General features: G+C 40.3%; 1 protein-coding gene across 7 annotated transcripts in view; it reads left to right on the top strand.

Moving 5' to 3' along the window:
* The first annotated feature begins 1,965 nt into the window (after positions 1 to 1,965).
* kank3 (KN motif and ankyrin repeat domains 3) overlaps positions 1,966 to 19,718 on the top strand; it is a 37,568-nt gene continuing 19,815 nt past the window's right edge. For 2 of the 7 annotated variants that reach the window (XM_037114810.1, XM_037114806.1), the window contains exon 1: positions 2,092 to 2,284. The gene's annotated coding sequence lies outside the window, so the exon portion shown is untranslated. Of the gene's footprint in view, positions 2,042 to 2,091; positions 2,285 to 3,736; positions 3,820 to 19,456; positions 19,615 to 19,718 lie in introns of those variants that run through there. The other 5 variants (XM_037114809.1, XM_037114805.1, XM_037114808.1 and 2 more) reach the window with 4 other exon arrangements.

Genomic DNA, 19,718 nt, shown 5'->3' with positions numbered 1-19,718 from the left:
TCTACTTTATGCTTCCATCGCACTACAGGTTGGAAGCAAATATAGTACTCTTTACTCCACTACATCTATTTGTTAACTTTATCACCTTGCAGATTACATGCCGCATCAGAGCCAAAGTAGTTTTTTATACATATATTTGTTTTCATCGGCAATCGCATAAAATAAAAAAATAAGCACTGATTGCAGTAATTTGAAAAATAATTAATGTTGACCCAGAGTATACTGTATAAAATACCTGTAAATATATGTATGATTTACTTAAGCTTGTCATTTTGATAATTAAGTTCTGTAATATCAGATCCTTTAAGACTTTTGGTGACATGATATCTTTTAGGCTTTTGTGTACTTCTAACAACACTGGTTCAATGTCCTGAAGTTATCCTGGCATATATATTATATATCAGAGTCAATATTCAGCATATTTCAGCATATGTGTTTTCTTAATCTGATTATCGTAAAATAAATTCATTAAAGAATGCAATCTGGAAAGTGACTTGCACCCAAAATTATCCGATGTACTGGTGTAAATGAACAATATTTTCCTCCACAAAATAGTGGGATGAAAGTAGCAGACAATATAAATACTCAAGTAAAGCGCCTCAAAATTGTATAAGGACAGTCCTTGAGTAAATGTACTTAGTTACACTCCACCCTTTGAAAGAAATTGCCACGGGAATCAATTTGAGGGTCTTTCCAAACGACCACAGAGGTCACATATTTGGTACTGATAAGTATCTGTTTCTCCAGGGTGACCCAGGAGAGGTTTAAACTGTTGACCTCCTCCTGCTCTGGCCGGTGCTGCGGCCTGCTTGCAGTGTTTTGACAGTGTCTTGTTGACCGTTTTAATCCATTTCTAAGGTGCTCTTGTTGTTTCTTCCAGGTCACGGTGACCTGCCAATCCCTGCATTGTTCCCTCTGGTCACCAGAGAGCCGAGCTTTCCTTCCTGACAAAGTGAAACGCCTGCACACTTGAGTATCACATTTCTTTCTTTGTAGCAGCAAGCTAGAAAAATAAAGTGTCGTTGTAAGTTGACAACGTGAAAATCAACCATCACTGCTCCTGTTTTTCATTGCTTAGATTCACACTGATTTCTTCAGGTGTTGCAAGGATTTCATTTTGTGTTTTTATTTACTTTTTTAAAACATAAATCTGTAAAATTGACAGAAACCCAGCCTGTGAGCTTAAGAAATTTCAAGTCATCCATCTTTGTTGAACACAAAAACCTTAACTCAAGGTTCACTTACTAGCTTTTTCTGAAGCTTTCAATCTAAGAGCAGCATAGAGTTTGCTCCAGTCATGTGATAACAGATGATACATCACCTGCTTACCTGTTTTGGGGAAGATAAACATACTAAATGTCTGCTTACTATTTTTTTGTCAGCTTTCAACCACATCTCATGGGGTTCCTTATTGGTTTGAATTGATTGTCTTTGCTTTAGTAATGTGATATATTCCCTTACTATGTTAGTTTGTTTGACACCCACATACAAAAAAAATCTCAAGGGTGACTTACTAGCTTTTTTCAGAGCTGTCCCATGAGCTTCCTTGAGCAATTCATTAAGTTTTATTTTGCCACTTTCAATCACATCCCGTTGGACTTCCTCAGTAAATGGTATTTAACTAGTTAAGTTAACTCAAGGGCTAATGGATGAGGATTCTGTTGGTAATGTGACACTTTATAATAATATTTTAATATAACCCTCCCTGATTAAAAAACAATTTAAGTCAAGCTAAGGCTACTGGCTTCCAACTGAGCTCTCACCCACATCTTCTGCTTCATCAGAGTCAGTTTGTATTGGTCATGTAATAACAGGCGGGATTACAACCCAATCGAATGTGAACAGCGAATGAGACAGAGAGCAAGAACTGTTTAATATATACTGCTATACTGAGTAGAAGGAGAAGAAGAAGAAGAAGAAGAAGAAGAGGGAGGAGGAGAAGGAAGAAGAAGAAGGGGGAGGAGGTCTTCAAGCCTGAAATAAACTCATTTAACAGTCTTCAGCCTGAGAGACAACAGCGCCCTCAGCTGCCGGGTGGCAGGTAATACAGTTTATGAGGCTGTTCTGGGGCGCTCGTCTCCACATTAACGCGTGTATACTTCTTGTCGTCGTGTGGGAACAACCTGCCATTAGATAAAAAACGCAGCCAAAAGTTTCTTCTCGTCGCTGTGCTTTGATATGAACAGGCTGGTAGAGTAATATCAGTGTTCAGACTCTCAACTTTGTGCTGAAACAGAAGAGAACATGGCCTCTGCTCCAGGCGGATAGCTGGGCTGAAGAGCTGGTGAGTCATTCTGACATTACTTGTGGACAGACGCTGTAATATTTGGTGAGTCCGGCACATAATAACGCCTCTTGTTGCCACTTTGGCGCCACTTGAGCGAACTGACAAACAAACCACGCCCCTCTGTCGTCACCGCCCAGGGACTTGGGATCTCGCTCCTCATTGGTGGATCCAGCTGTCTGTTATTGATTCCTTCTAGCAGTGATCGATGCAAGCTGCGTCAAAAACACAGGAAGTGACAGGAGGAGACATCGGTATGCCTTCAAAATAAAAAGTACACAATGGTTTTAGTGCAAGATAAGCCTTGAGGAAGAACTCATTTTTCTTTAATTTGTTTAAGTAGTCATATTAAAAAAAAAATTGTGGAGACAAACAGTAATAAAACATCTACAGAGCTTGCAGAATAAAATGAGCTCTTTTCCTTTAAAACCTTAGCATGGTTGCAAATTAGTAATTTTAAGTAAAAGTAGCAATACCACAGTGTAGAGTAAAACATTATAATATAACTTAAAAGTAACTAAAAGTACATATTTAAAAATGCAAAGCAGCAACAGTAAAAGTATTCATTAATAACAGTGGCACATGAATGAATAATAATATTATGTGTGTATTAATATATTGAGAAATGTAATGTAAATCTAATATAATAGATCATCTATAATAGAAACATATTAACATACACCATTTAGCATGTGACAAAATATGACATACAGTAAAATGTAATACTATAGGATAGTATAATATATGGTATAGGAATATAGCATAAAATAGAATATAAAATATAGTGCTGTATTCACGATTTAGTGTGAGTAGTGTACAATATATAATAAACATAGTTTAACATACAACAAAATATACTGGTTGATGAAATGCTAAAATGTAGCCTGTGATGATGTTTAAAAAAATTATATAAATTTCTTTATTCAGATTCCTTCATATTTATATATTCTATTTGATAACCTTTATTTAATCGGGCAAAAATGTACAATCTCACAAATAAATAATAATACATGCAACATATACACTTCTATATTTTTGACTCCTTTTACCGCTCCTAGTCGTCTATCAGTTTTAATTCCTCTCATCGTTATTCTCTGCTTTTATTTTTTTTCATCTATTTGTCTTCATCTTTTAGTTTTCAGTCTAGCTTTGCATGGCTTTTGCCATCTCTTTCTTTGAGTTAGCCTGTTTCATGTTTTGTATTCCATTTACTTGTTATAACTCATGTTGTCTTGTGTACTTTACATTTCTGCTCTGCCTTCTTGTTTGTAAGTCACCGTGGACCAGGCTTACTTGTGTTTGACTTGAATGCAGATTGTGCTGTAATATTGTCTTCCATGGCGACCTGTCCAATATTGGCGTTTTGTTTTGAAATCCAAAGCCGGAAGCCTTCCATTAAACGTTATGTAACTTGACAGCCGTGACAGGGATAGGAGTTTTTTTTTTTTTTTTTTTTCTTCTCCTCCCAAACTTTTCCTACCTTCTCCGAAAGTCATGGTAAGTCTCAGTGTGACTGGACGGACAGAAGCCAGAAGGTAAGAAATAGACTGAGGGATCGATTAACACACACGAGACTGATACTGATTAGCTGATTAAGGCCTGACTTTGTGACTCTGTGAACAAACGACAAAAGGATTCACACTACATTAGCTTCAGCTGTGTCAAGGTGTGCTGGTGAATTATTGATCACAACTGATGTTATTGTCTCTGCAAGAAACACATTTACTTTTCAGTTGTCGTGTTTTTGATACACAGAGGTGAACACATTTTTAAAAAAATATTTGCAGGACTTTTTGTGGCTTACAGGTTGTTGTCCTTTGCTTTGAAGTGTTTCAAACTTTGGTGCATTTTGCAAAAATCTATAAACATTTCAGTTAAGACTCAAAATGTATTTTCAAGGTAAATCAGGATTTACACCTTGACTATTAAGGTTTTTTTTTTTTTTTTTTTTTTTACCTTCAAAGTGAATCCAAGGCCATGACGCTTCTATAACTGACAATGCAACCTCTTTTTGATCATGTGTCGGTTTCTATTTTTGAGACTTTAATTCACTCAAATATATTAAATGTCATATTTTCACTGTTCTTTTCACACTCACCTAATTTAAAATGATTGTATATTCTTGAAATTGAACTTAAACCTGGTGTCTTGGTTGTGACATCTGTTGTGATCTCCAGTCTCAAATATTGATCTTTCCAGCAGATTTGTTGTGTTTCTGTGATTGTGCTTGTTGCTCCTCAACTTGGAAAACGCCTCAGAATCAATGCAAATCTTTTTGAAGCCGTTTCGTTTTCTTGGCTTTCTCGTACCATCATTTTATTTTCTGGGTTCCCTCCCTTTTTCCAGTAAAGCACTTTTTTGTTTTAAAAAGTGCTCCATAAATACAGTTTATTTACCTAAAGACAACAGATGTAGAGCAGATATAGAAGAAAAATCTGTTTTTCCCTCAGACAGTGTTGTGGGTGAGGCTGTTACATGGGATGGAAATCCCCCCACTCTACGACCTCCTTTATTGTCAGAAGTGTTGAAACCCTCCCCTGGCCGGTCTCCTGTCTGTTATTACTGTGCATCTTCTCACAGTTTTATTCTGTGGTATTGGATGTTCGGCTGTTGAGTTAGTCACAGTGAGGCTGAACAACGCAGACGTGTCTCTGCAGCTGGTCGTCTTTCATTCCTGCAGAAATCGTCACCTCCAGATCAGCTGTTTCTGGGCTGCAGCGAAGCCTGAGAGCAGGACATTATGAAGTGATTCATACTATAAACAGTGAACATCTTAAAAGCAGTAATACACAGAGAAATCCACCATAGAAGGGACAGAAACGTCTGAGTAAAACGTGGTCACTTCCCCTCCCTGGAGGTTGCTGAATTGGATTCTGGGAAATGCAGGAACTCACAGCCTTCACTTGAGACTCCTCGAGAACATTTAACCTGACAGATTGACGAGCTTTGACTCTGTTAAAGGACACAATGTCGGCTGGAATAGTTGTAACTGGGGTTTTTCCCGAACCTTAACCTAGTGTTTAGTTGGCTAAACTTAAAGCAGCTAATCTATAATTTGTATAACAACAATGTGGAAGAGGACGCTTGCAGTGATGAAACGAGAGAGAATTGTCTCATGAATCTGAGGCTCGACTCAGGAGCCTTATAGAGAGTTTAAGCTTCATTTTAAGAGTAGTTTGTTTCACGCTTGTTGTTGGGCTTGTTTCGGCTGTAGCAGGCAGCTCTTGTCAGTGGAAATAAGCTCTAAAAATGTACTGTGTGTTAGCTGCAAGGCAACAAACAACAGAGGGACACAGTTAGCGACTGTATGATCTGATGATGTCATGTTGGTGAAGCTCCACCACTGAAACTGAACAATCAATCAATTTTAGTAATATCATAACCTAGTGACTCGGGCAACAAGACAGACAGAGGTTATCACATCAGGTCTTCCTTCAACTAACCAAGTGTTTTATTTCCCTCGACCTAACCAAACAGCCACAGGAAACTGAAAAGAAATGTGAAATAATAATCATTATATTCTATCCTATATAGGACAGTACCTAGTTGGTGAACACAGCAGAGCATTTAGCAGCTCAAGAGAAAAATCCAGACACCACGGAACAAACTATTGATGTTGGATTTCAGGAGTTTTGCAGAATTTCACGAGGTTTTCATAACGGTAGTTGGCTTGCTTGGTTCAGACAACAGCAATATCATTGTAATGTTTTTTTCTTTTTATTTCACTGAAAATGAGAAAATAAAATGACCCCTCTCGGTATCTGTTAAAGTAATCACAATATTTTTTTTGGTGTAGGCTTGGTAGGCCAAGGGACTCAAGGCCTCCAGCAATCAAGTTCCTGTTTTCTTGGTCGTGAGGGAGAATAAGATCAGTGCGGCTCCAGCAGCAGTTCTGACTTGTGATTCTGAAGAGGCTGCTGAGTCATGAAACCCAGTCCTCACCTTTGGTCATGAACTCTGGGTAGTGACTGAAACAATAAGAGTGCAGATAGTGAAAATGATAAACTCTTGTGTAGTTCTGGGTTCAGTCTCCCAGGAGCAGGAGCTCAGAAACTTAGAGCCACTAGCCCTTTTCACCCACAGAGACTCTGCATTATCAGTGCAGCAGAGGTTCGCCAGTTCTCCACCTTTGTCTGTTCACGCAGAACCAAGCAGCGCAGGCGTAAAGCCGCACAATATGTCAATTCATACGGCATGCTGGTGCTGCAGATCCAAAAGAGGCATGGTGGTACACGTCAGGACGTTGATGTCTGTGTTTCCCCCAAACCCCCCTGTTCATGTACTTGCCAACTGTTTTATAATCATATGGATGCTGTTGTGATTAAAATTCTGACCCACCAAACATCCTGGAAAGTGACAAAGTGACATAATAACATAATGAACATCAGTAGACAGGACGCTGTCTGACTCTTTCACTTGCGAGGAGGGATGCTGTTTTCTGGAGGAATGATCAGCAGAGAAACTGCCCCCCTTCTCTCCGCATTTAAAACTTTCACACAGATGAAGAATCTGAGCATGATACCTGCACTGAGAGGGCAGTGTGAATGGGGCTACCTCTGCTCCTTCATGTTCAGTGTGTTCACACATTGGGGCGTAAGAAATTACTGTTAAATGATCTGATAATGGCGCAGAGAAGGGGGGAGATCTATTGACTGGTTCGGGAATAATCGCAGGAAGAGAGTGAGTCAGGATGTGGAGCCTCTTTGTTGAAACTCCACTTAAGCGCCTTCTTGTGAAATGAAACAGAAATTAAAGCTGTCTTAACTGTAATTCAACGTTTTTTAAACAGAGGTTGTTTATTGCTTTTGGGAAATAAGTCAAAGAAAACATACCAATTTTTGTGCCTCTAAAGGATGAAGTGTCGGATTCACTTGTGCTGGAATCGTCCTTTAAATATGAGTGTTAATCCTTTAATAACTTTTTGAAGCTCTCTGGGGAAACTGTCTTCCTGCAACAGGAGCCTGAGGTTTGGCTTACTGCTGTCGCCTCAAAAATAGACTCTGTAAATTTAGTTAGAGGTGTTGGCGGGTCAGTGTTACACTCTGATACCTGTCCCGATATTTCGTCTTTCGTCCAAACTTCTATTTCATGCCTCCTCGCCCTGTGTACACCTTGGAGCAGGACGACAGTTTATCAAATTAACGCTGAATTAAATTTCAGTCTCCTTGTGCTCACGAGGGCTGCCGCTTGATAAAATACATGCCGTCGTATTTTTAGCTCTATTACGAGTGGGTTTAATTTTAGCGGCTGAAGACTGAGTTACTCAGTTCACTGCAGTGACTTCATGCAGGGAAGAGAAAGCTGGACCCACCAGTGTATCCCACAGTGAAAAACAAAATCTGCATGTTCTCACAGGTAGCATCGTGGGTTTATTGGGATTGAATCACTGCTGCGTGCACAAGCCTCCACCCTGAACTCATTCACCATCTTCCTCTTTTACATTTAACAGCCCGTGTTGTCTTTGTTTTGGACTTTGTCATGTTTATTTCCGGCGTCGTCTCCTGAGCGACAGACTGAACACAGCCTCTGAGACCAACAGAGGCCAGTTTGACCACAGGGAATACTGTACAAGCTGGTGTTTGGCTTCCCAGACTAACCCGGCTGTAGAGTCTCGCTCCGGCCTCCAGAGGCAGGCGTCGACTTGACTGATGCCCGACCTCCCTGTAGCTCCTCTCCTGTCCCCGCATGAACCCTCTGGGCCTTCGCCGGAGTCAGAGGCGCTGTATTTCCTGTTGTCAAACCAACCGTTTTCAGTCTTAGAGGCTACTTTCGGTGTTCTCTGTGGATGTAGAGACCGACACAGTCCTGTAGCTCTGAGCTCCCAGTCTGCGGAGCATCGGCTAACATTGTCACTAGCTGCACGGCCAACTGAGCTTAGTAGCTAATGGCAGCTACAGTTCGTGGTTACTCTAGCAACAGGCAACGCTATCCGTCCATTAGGAAAACTCTGTGAATAGCTGAGAGTTGAAGCAGAGCAGCCAGAGGAGGAAGAAGAAAACTGGGAAAACCAGAAAATATTTTTTCATAAAACATGATCCAGTTTCACCAAAATCAGTGATATAAGGTCGTATATTTGTCCATCTTTGTGGATATTTGTGGTTTTGAATCATCAAGTCCAGTCAGCTTGATGAGCAAACATGGGCAAGTCAGTGTTGAGCAGTTTTAAGAGTTTATGGAGGATTGATCTCGAGCCGAAATTCTCTCTGGTGAGGACGTTTTCTGTCCACGGATACTGTTGTTTGTGCCCATATAACATGCACACACCTGTTTTTTTTAAGTATGTGGGCAGGCATTGCGACTAATTAAATAGCATATGAAAGTTTGTTTACTCCAGTTCTATATTTCAGTAAGATGCTGTACACTTTTCTCCATTACATTTCATAGAGAGTTTTGTGCAAACCACCGATACGTTCACAAACTGACATTTTCTACAGTACGTGTCACATCATGTACATAATACATGTTCACGACCTGACGTTTATATCAGGAGGTGGAACGGATGGTGGTGGAGTTACAGGCCAGAAAGATGCTAAGCCAGTGAACTCAACTCGAGACTGTGTCTCATCATTTGTAAACGTCACACCTCTGGGTATTTTTAAGGCGACGTCGGGACAATTTCCAAATGTGTTTGTTGTGACAAAAAACTGATATTTTTGATGGAAATCGGGACGTCTCTAGCCGTGTCTCAAGCAAAAGCAGCGTTATTTCAGGCCTAATTCCGCCTGAAAGCACACTTTAAGGGCAGAGCCATTAGTTTATTATTTCAAGGAGGAATCTTGAGTTTGTCATCTGTTTGTTTTTAAAGCACTAAACCGATATCCACTGATTGCAACAGTAATCCCAGGAGACTTTAAACATCTTCATTCTCTGTGGTTTGTTGATGATTTTAGAGCTCCAGCTCTTTATTTGTCTGAGGCAACAATTAGTTTTAAGTGTCAGGGCTGCATTGAACCTGATAGCAGGAGGCTTTCATCATAATAAGCAGGCATCCAGGCTTTGAAAATGGAAATTGCCACTTTCAGCTTCACATCAGATTCTCTGATTGGAGTGGCTCTCCAAATCGCCCTTGAAAGGAGGAGAAGCTCCTCAGAAGTTCAGTGTGTTTGAGTGCTGCATGTTATGTATGTGCAGCTCTGGTTTTTACAAGGTAGGAAAAACTTGTCTTCATGTGATTTCTGTCGGTTTACTCTTTAAGCTCCAGACTGGAAGTGCACACAGCAGAATGTAATAAACAGGAATTAAACAAATATTTAATAGTGAAACAAAGCTGGTCAAAGTTTCTCTCTCTCCTCGGTAGAGCTGGGGGGACGCTTTGATATTTACAGGAATCAAGAGCGGCTCTGTTGCCCATAATTTTATTTCCCTTGTTAGTCTCAAGTTCACGACTGATCCAACTCAAGTAAACAATTTACGTGTTTTTGCAGTTTGAGTTTTTGCAGATCGAGTTTGAATTTAATTGTTGTCTCGAGACACAACGTGTTTTAATTCATCTCAAGATGACAGATTCATGTTTTTGGAGGAATCTGACTCAAAAAAATGTAATCTGATAATGTTGAATTTGATTGTCTGAAGTCCTTCCTCTTGACCTCTTGAAATAATTCAAGCAATTGTGATCGCTTATCTTTAAAAAACAATGAGGTATTTCAATTGCAGTTATCACCACCACAAAAACTAACAGGAGCATCTCAGACTCATTTTATGTAAGTTGATGAGATAAAGTGTAAGTGGTGATTAGAGGAGAGCAGAGGTTGATTTCATAATGAAGCTCTGGACAGACCATCCATACGTTCTGTACTTGTATTTACTGAAAAGGAAAAGCAGCCAAAGGTCGTTTGAGTGGATGTACAGTCAGCTCTCCCCTGAGGCCCCGGACTTCTTATCTCATGTCTGACTGTTAACACACAGTCTTTAAGTGGGGCGTGCAACAGTTGAGTGAGAATGAAAAGGTTTTTTTTTTTTTGAAGGATTAGGCTAGAAGTTTTCTTAGCTATTGTCAAAACCTGCAATGCACCAGTCTCTCTTTTTTGACGTGCACCCAGTGCTTCCTGTTGAGAAAATCTTCTATGTTCGAGGTGACAAATATGATGTTTTACCAGTTCTTTGGCTGTCTAAACACAAACAGCTGGTTCTAGAGCCAGCACTGGTTCTGAACCAGCACCTGAACCGCCGTGGTCAAAAAGTTACCACCGAACAGTGTGGTTCATTTACATGTATTAATGATGGCAGAGACTATTTTATGTGGGATTTGATTGGATTTCTTTCTTCTTTTTTTTTTTTTTTTATCTCTTTGCTTTAGTTTGATGTCTTTTTGCAGATGTTAGCTGTGAGTGGGCAGACCACCTTCTCTCTGCTCAGCTCGTTGGCGTTCATGGCTTCAGCTCCTTGAAGCCCATTCTTAAGCTTTTGGATCTTTAAAATGGCCTGCTGGTTCTTCTCTCAACTGAGATCAGAGCTGTCTGCTCTTGAATATTCAGCTAAAGCCTCTTTTTTTGTCTAGAGAGAGCCTTGAATCTCCCCCTGATGGATGCTTCTTGGGTCAGTCTTCAAGTGTTGTGCTCCATCTCTGATATCCTGAAGGTGGTGGTGATAAAAGTTAGAACTTATATGGAGGATGGGTCTCAGCCTGGAGTAGACCCCAGTAGATTTTGGTGCAGATCTAAATAAAAGAGATCCAGGAATGTTTCCTTTACCATCACGATATAGCCTTTTATTGAGCATTTATATTAATTTTTCACAGGGAATAAACTTGATGAATAAAATGTAGTGTATTCAGGTGCCAAGCAAGCAAGTTTGTGTCTTAAAGAAGTATGATGGCTGTCTATATGTGAACCTGATGTCTAGTCTGAAACACAGCTCAGATTAAGTAGATGTCTGTTGGAATACGTTGATTAAGCGTTCACATTTAGACTGTATTTAACATTTAGACTGTATTTCACAATATATTATATATTGCCAGCAGAAAGGGAACTTAGTTGGGTATAGTCATGGATCAAAGGAGGAAAATAGAACATTTTCAATGGTAGAGGAGATTGAAGCCAGACGACAAGTATTATTGAGTGGCGTGTCGCTGCCGCACATTGTTCATAAAGCTCATGCAAAGTTCACCACAGGCATGGATGTGTACACAGTCACACAGAGTTTAGAATTTGCTTCGAGAAAAGATCATTTCCATACAAAAGTAAGGTTTTAAGCTCTGTGGTTTTATGCCTGAGTCATACTTAATATCAAACTTAGCCATTAGTCTGAACAACAGTGTGGATTTCCAGACTTGTCAGTGGAGGGTCTACCAATTTGGTCCAATCAGATGTTCCTCCCACTTCCATCTCCACTGCCTGAGAAACTCTAAAAATACTCACATCAGCTGAGGTACTGGCAGATCTTGGGAAAGAGGCCCTTATCAAACGGTGCAATAACATTAGGGTGGTAAAACGCCAAAGTCACCAAACAGCCAGTGAATTGTTGTAGCATCTGGTGAAGTTGTTCAATCTATCAGACCCTGATTATGATTTTTGGCTGGTATGTGGTGAAAGTGGCCGACTGGTTTGAGGACAGACCACGGTCTTGTGGTTTGAGAACCAGAAAGGTCAGATTCTGCAGAAACTGACCACTTCTCTCTGCAAGAACCAAACCACAACTGCTTTTGGAAACACTTACTGCATGTCACTGCGATGCAGCAAACCTTTGAACCTAATTTTAATTTTTGGACCGAACAAGTTTAGTTTTGTGTGACACAACAGAGAGAGAGAGAACTTTTGAGTTTGTGGTTGTACTAGTTTGTTAACTTTCCCTGAAGGCGTCTCGAAATGTTGTCGTCACTTACTCTGTTCTTGAATCTGACGCCTGAGAAAATGTCTGTGAGGGCAAAGTGAGACCTTGAACTTCAGTTTCGAACTGGTTTCCCAAACCCTAGAGCACAGAGATCACCTCTGTTTACTGGCTCATATTGGAACAAATGCTGTGTTTAGCACTGAGGTGCTGCTGGAAAAGTGCCCTGCCCTATGAAGTCATATAAAAAGGCTCCAACACTGCAGCCAAACAAGGAGAACACAACCCTTATACTGTAGTTTATTCTTTTTTTTTTTTTTTTACTTTTTTTTTTTAACTTTTTTGTTGTTTCCATCAATATTTCATGTTCTGTTACCTTTTCCGTCCTCTTCCATCTTGGTTTGTAACTTGTCTGTACCTTCATGTATATGAGTCATTTTGTAACTGTAACTTTTTTAGGAAAATTTATCAAATTGAATTAAAAAAAATAATGGCTCCACTTTCTAACAGAGCACTCTTTATAAAGGGTTTAGCAGTTGTAGCTTATGGCGTTATCATGGTTAATAAATGATTTATTACTCAAGTAATAAAAAATGTTTGGTCTGACATTTTGTTAAAAAAAATCATTATAACTGGGTTGTCATTAAAAATGTTGCTAAGTGGGTGAGGGGGCGAGAGTTTGTCTTTAATAAACCAAAAGTAAATGTTAGTTGTCTTTAGTTATTAAGTCTTTGGTAAAGGATAATAACAACTGTTATAAAGTTATTTATAAATGATTTCCTCTGCCAGAGGTACTTTACACAACTTGACATGTTGTTTTTTTTCTCATAACTCATCTATAAACCTAAATTGTGTGCATTTTAATATACATTAAAATGTTCACCAAAAAAAAAACCCAAAAAAACAGTGGAAATGCTGAAAAATTGAGAACCAATGAAAGACTTATACACTTGTAAAAGGTAGAAAAGTTGGTGTATTTCACAGAGAGCTGATCAATCATGACGTTCAGTACATAGCATGTTTCATTAATGCTTCGAACAAACAGACCTGATTTAGTTCCAGCATGTTTTTATTTCCCCCTTTTGAGTTTTGTTTTTTGTTACGCTTGCTGCAGTGGTATGAGGGCACCCGACTAGAGCGTCAGTGCCATCTACCGTTTATCTCACTAACTAGAATTCATACAATAGTTTCTGGTGAAAACGTGCATTTACCTACATTTTCTTTTGCCAATTTTACAGAAGGGTCCAGTTGCAGCCTCACAAACTGCACAAACCACCAGACGTGACCACCAGGCGTGCTCCCATTTAGACTAGAAATATATCCAGGATATATCAAATATAGGTGTTATAGCAACTTTTAAGAACAAATAATGATGGAAAACTATTAATCTTATTAATTTAAGTGAAAAAATATATATAACTGTAGATTTTGGAAGCTAGTGCGTTGAGTGGCCTGTTCAGAAAAGTCAGATAAGCAGCTGACTCTGTATACGTTTGAGGGCTTTTATTGTGAAAGGTACAGAGACAGAAAGTCTGTTTATGCGCTGCAGTTATCGGCTACAATATTTAGGAATGTTTTTGGTCTCTTTGGTGACAAAATAAATACTGGATATACTTCCCAGTTTGTTATTGAAGTTCTTTTAAGATTTATGTTGCATCTGGATGGAGACCCTGCTAGTGAAGCATTAGTAAATAATTTCACCATTTTAAAAAGCCATTAGTTGAAACTTATAAACCCTTTGCAAAAGGTCTCTTATCAGAACGACGCACCAAAACACTGAAAAAGGATTCATAGAACTAATCTACTAAAAGAAGAACAGTTGCATAATAAATTATATGGACAGAATAAATTCAATAAAGCAACAGACAAGGCAACTGAAGAAAAAACCAAACTTTAGGAAGGGAGTCTCCTTCGCAATTTGGATGAAATCACTCAGCAGATTATCTGGACGACGATATGTTCGATTAAGTTTGGTAATGCCTGGCAGACATCACACTGGCTCTGAGTGCGACTGCAGGAGTAATGGCCGGCCCAATTCTGAGGAGCTAACGGAATCAGTGCATGATGGAAAACTGAATTAGAGCCCGCAAACATGTATTTTCCACGGGAGCTGCTCCATGGTGATGGAGGTGTGTTCTTAGGAGCTTTAGGAGTCGTTTCAAAGCATTTCAAAGACCTGCGAACATCCAGTGCCTTGTCATTACCCCGAGCCTCTCAATGAGAGAGATGCTGAACTGGTATAATTTCCAGCAGTGAGGGAAATAACATGATAACGGACACATTTTTCAGTCGTTTCTGGGCAGAAAGCAGCGGCGGCTGACATCTGGTCTTGTTCTGTATTTATGAGAATCAAACATCTGGAGACTCGTTGCTACTGTTGTGAAAGAGACAAATGGGTCACAGTCTTACTGTAAACACAAATCTGTGGAGCTGATATGTAGGTCAACTTAGAGAGATGCCGGATGGTTTATTTTTTTGTTTGGTTAAAAAATGGAAAGAGCTGAAGTGATTAGAGAAAAAGGAAATGAGGGGAAAGAAAGACATGTATTCAGTTTAGGGAGAAAGAGGGCTCATATATATTTAAAAAGCAGCGTCTACAAAGGTTCTGCTTGTGTGGGGAGAGTTTGTGTCTCACCATGGAGGGAAAACAAGGTCTGCTTGGTCCAAAATGCAATGTGACATCTGAGCTGGAAACCGGCTAATTGGGGAAAACTCGATTTCTGAGCGCTGCTTTGTTTCAGGGAGGGGCAGCCAGCCGTCAGGCATGGGACTGCCTCGCTCTCAGCTGACTCTCTGCTGCTGGGATACAAACTGTGTGCAGTTTGGGAAGCTTAATACGGCAAACATCATTGTTTCCAAAAAAGGAACATATAATGTTGTTTATCAAAGAATCCGTTCATGTCCATCAGGCCTTTGGTTCTGTAGTCTGAATTCTCACTGGATAACTTGGAAGTTTTCTCCAACAGATGCAGAATGTTTCTACTTGAGAGACAAAATCTCAAGGTTTTTTGTTTTGGGTTTCCACCATTTTTTTTTTTTTTTTTAATCTTCTGAATTTGTAACAGTTGTAATTGTGAGAGATCATTTGATGTGAGATATGAGAGAAGCAACTTATGACACTTTTTTTTCTTTCAAACGCAGCCACACCTATTTGCTTTTCCATCACTAGTTTCACTGCTCTGGAGAAGGGCCAAGTCGCGCCCGCCCCACCTCCAAATGGGAAGCAGTGACGACTCACGCCTGCATCCAACCCGCAACAAGCACCGTCTCCCACTCATTTGTGTGTGTTGCGAATCGATACTTAATTCATGTCTGTGCAGGAAGAAAAGTGTGTGTGCTCAGCTCTCCGTACTTTTGAAGCATCTTACTGAATCTCTTTACTTTCTCTCATCTAATCTGTTCCACTGTTTCGTCATCTTCACTTTCAGCTGTTTCAGGAGTCATGTTTAGTTACTGCTGGTGAAAACACAACATTTCCTGTAATGCTGCTTCATAATAAGAGCTTTTAAATGACTTAGTTATGGGTGGCTTTTATTGTGAAGAAATGCAAGCGCATCACTGGTTTCAGGCACGCCTTCAAGCAGGTAGCCCAGTTGTGGCGAAAATGCAAATCCCTCCTGCGCCGGGCTGCCATGCCGACTTAAATGGATTTAGAGCCAGGCCAGCAGAAGTGATGGAAAAATGGCCTAGGGCAGCTATCAACAGTTACTGTCATTGTTAGTTAAACATCCTCAAATAATCAGTTGTTCAATCTATAAAATGTTAGAAAACCTTGAAAAAATGTAATCAACAGGTTTCTCACTAGTCTTCCTTGATGTTCTCCAAGCTACATCATCCAAGGGACACTGACCAAACAAAGTCCCACATATTTAAATCACTCCCGTCATAATGTCTGTCAAAATGAATTCCCCCCCAAACACAAACTGAGTTGTATTAAAGGTGGAGCGATTCTGGATAAAGATTGAATGTTGAGTCTCGTTCCGTGGGTCATCAAATACCAACTATCAGCAGTCTCTGTGAATTGTTTTTAAGCTCCATTAACACAGATAATAAATTGATCTGAATTTCTTTTTTGTGTGAGACATTGAAATCTTCCAGGACACACATGGTCCAGCAGAACGGAAATGCTGTTTTTGGGGAAACATAACAGATCAAAGCTCAGAATCACTGCCCAGCTCTCACATCTGTTTCAGCGAGTGAGAGCAGCAGTCACCAGAACGTGTCGCTTTGATGTTTAGATGGTCTTCACAAACGTTAGACTGGAAAAATGATCTTGGCAGGCATTGATCTGTCACGACTAATAAATAACAGGAAATTGGCAACATGCACACATCAGACTGAATAAATTACAGTGAAATAATAATTGAGTTTGACTACTTAGACAAGAAAAGTAGAAAAGGTCGGACAGGCAAATTAAATTGTTTCATTAGAGCGAGGAGATCTTATAGTTAGTTCTGGATGTTGGCCTCCACTCACAGGGGCCTCCTTTTTATCCTTCATGAGAAGCTTTATGTCAGACTTTAAATCAGCTGGTTCTCAGCATCTTCAGCTCCACTGTGTGGGAGCCTTCAGCACTCAGCAGCCAGACTCCTCACCGTGTGACGGACTTCCCCGGCGACTTTATTGAATTCACTTAGTGACATTTTGAACCTGGACACAGTCTGGAAAAGGCAGAGAGCATGGGGATGGTGGGGGGGGAGTTGGTGTGGAGAAAACAACGAGGCCTCACAAAACTTTTCGAAAACAGCGTCTCCACCAAACAGGCATAATGCCTCATTGTGGGGGCTGAATGTGGCTGATTGTGTTTGCTGGAGGATCTGGAAGGAAGAGGGAGGGGAGGCATGTGATGTTTGAAGTCGACCTGATTGGGATAAAAAAAAAAAATTGATTTGTGTTCTGGATGGTGCAGGACGTACAAGATGTTAGTGATGTGACGTCAGAGTGAGATTTATGTTTCTGGGATGGGAGACAGGAAGTGGCGCCTGGTGGCTGAGAGGTGACCAAGTGTTACTGTGTGTGTGTGTGTGAGCTTTAACACACACAAACACTTAAACACTCGAGTCCTCAGCCAGAACTGATAACATGTTATCTAACCTCGGTGTGATGCATCATGTGATGTCAGCCTCGACGCTGTTGGCTGCAGGATGCCTGTGTGTGTGTGTGTGTGTGTGTGTGTGTGTGTGTGTGTCACTGGCTCTATTTGTTCAGCTCTCAGTTTCTGCTTGTCTTCTCTCTGGTGTTTTCCTGCTGCCTTCAGGAAGCAGCTTTCAGGACGGCCTGATGGGTTTCCTGGCAGGACCCCCCTCCTTCTACAGTTCCTACTGGGAGACAATGGGAGGTCTCCCACAGGGGCATGAAGGGGTTGTGTGTTTGAGTCTGTGTGTGTGTTGATGGGGGGGATTTATTGGGGGAGTAGTAGGCTTCCCTTCAGGAAACTGCAGATTTATCCCAGCAGCAGAGAGGCCCTCCTCTGTGTGTGTTGTGTTTTTATGTCTGTTGGGCCAAAATGTCTTCACAAGGATAAAGACATGAAAGAAATCTTCTCCACGTTTCTACATGGGCTCAAATTCAGGATTAGCAGCTGGTTTAGGATTAACTGGGATGGGAGTTTGTAAAAAATGGACGTTTACATTGAGATACAATTTCTTGTTTCAGAAGCAACAAACCAGTCAAGGGTCGAAGTTCATGCTTGACGATGGGAACAAAAGTTACACAACAGTCTCACCTCAAGGTCCATGAAGGAGCTCTTCTGGAGCTTGTGATCACATCACATAATTTTGCCCAGATGTCATGGAAATGGCAGATTAACATGTTTCCTTTTTTTCTGAACACTTGTTGGGACGGCTGTCCTGAACAACGTTTTTGGGGCTTCAAAACTTCAGTGCTTCAGTAAAGCTTCAACGGGGGCAATGTTGTCAAGGTGCAGTGAAAACCTAAAACTGATGTGTACTTTGTTTCACTCTGAAGCACAATCATTGGGACGACAGATTACAGAGCCTTCACTTTCGTCTCCATCGAGTGAAATGTTGCTGGCTATGACGTTGGGCATTTTTACTGGTGTATCTGGGAAACTGGGCATTCGTGTCATCACAGAAATGGATCATAAAATTGTGATTTTAATGGTTGTAGCACAGTTGTCTTCAGTTTTGACAGGTATAACCAATTGTTTGGTTACATGTCCCATGTAAACCTTATCCGTTTGTTTGCTGGTTTGTCAGCAGGACACACAAAAACTACTAAACAGATCTCCACGAAACCTGGATGGAGGATGGGTCTCGGCCCAGAAAAGACCCTGTTAACTTTTAGTGTGGATCCAGAAAAACAGATCCTGGATATTTCTCTCACCTACTCTAACATTGTGAGCGTTTTTCATCATTTTGGTTCAGGGAATAATGGATTTTGATGAAAAAGGTGCATTTAGGTGGCTGGTATCTATGAGTGAGTGCATAGGAAGACTTTTGTGCCTTGACAGAAGTATGCACTCTACTGGGTGCCATTCTAGATCAAATCATGGTGATATTGTGTTAACAACAGTTTTGGAGATACCTGACATCTCCAAACATGTTTATTTCTGTTTCCATTTTTTGCCGCACCTGCAACATTTAAAGCTGTATAGTGAAGCACGGTAGTCCGACCTGTGGACGTTTCTACTGTGATTATTTTATGCGCTGTGTTGCTTTGATAGAGTCTTTGATAGCTACTTGGCTCTCGTTTTCTGTAGTCTGTGGCCCAACCTAATGTAATGAAAGTTGTGTTATTAATAGGCTATGACGGCATCAAATATGCAGTTTAGATGAATATTGTATATGTTAATGCGTGATGCAAGGGTTTAGACTTTGATTACTAATTTGATTATTACTGAATCATTCGGGTCAGCCCTGCAGAGATGGGAAAATGGTCTTGACTCAAAATTTTACAAAATGGATTATGGCTGCACCTGACAGTTATATTCATTGTTGATCAGTCTAATACATTTCTTTTCCTTTATTCAGTGAGTTTAGTTTATGAGGTCTCAGAAGTGTTTCTTGCCTGAACAACAGTTCAAATCCTGCAGTGATTTATTTTACTGTGATTCATAACTGAAAAGTTGCAAATCCTTAAAATTTGAGAAGCTGGAATGCATGTTTGCTTTAAACCACAATTATCTTTATTGATTTTATTTCATCTATAAAACTATTAGAGGAGGATAAAATTAGACTGAAAATTGAGTCTGTGAATGTCAGGGATGGAGGCCTGTGTTCGTATCTCTGTTTCTTTGTGTGTGTGTGCACAGATTTCTGAATGGGTTTTTTTCTCATGTAAAGCAGTTGGAGAGTAAATGTTTCTGTCAGTGAGTAGATGTCAGGATGTTGGCTTTCACCCCCTCCCCTGCCCGTCAGTCGTTCTCTCTCTGGCTTCTCTCCCCAGGAAAAGGGTGGCGGTGGGGATGAGGTCACTGTTTGAAAACATGGCCCGATTCTCGAACCAGCACAACATTTCCTCTTCCGCAAAGCGGACTGTACGTGGGACAAGCCGATGTCCTTGTCTTCATTAATACCATGTTCATGACTCTCTGGGACAACAAGGTATTTCTTCACTCGTCACATGTTCCTGCTGAACCAGAGGGCAAAAACACTGAACCAAGTTTTTCTTTGTCACTTAAGTATTAAACCATCTCTGGTATTTTTAT

Source organism: Acanthopagrus latus, chromosome 11 (assembly GCF_904848185.1).
Source record: "Acanthopagrus latus isolate v.2019 chromosome 11, fAcaLat1.1, whole genome shotgun sequence".
Taxonomy (NCBI): Eukaryota; Metazoa; Chordata; class Actinopteri; order Spariformes; family Sparidae; genus Acanthopagrus; species Acanthopagrus latus.
This window is presented reverse-complemented; position numbering and strand designations above follow the sequence as displayed.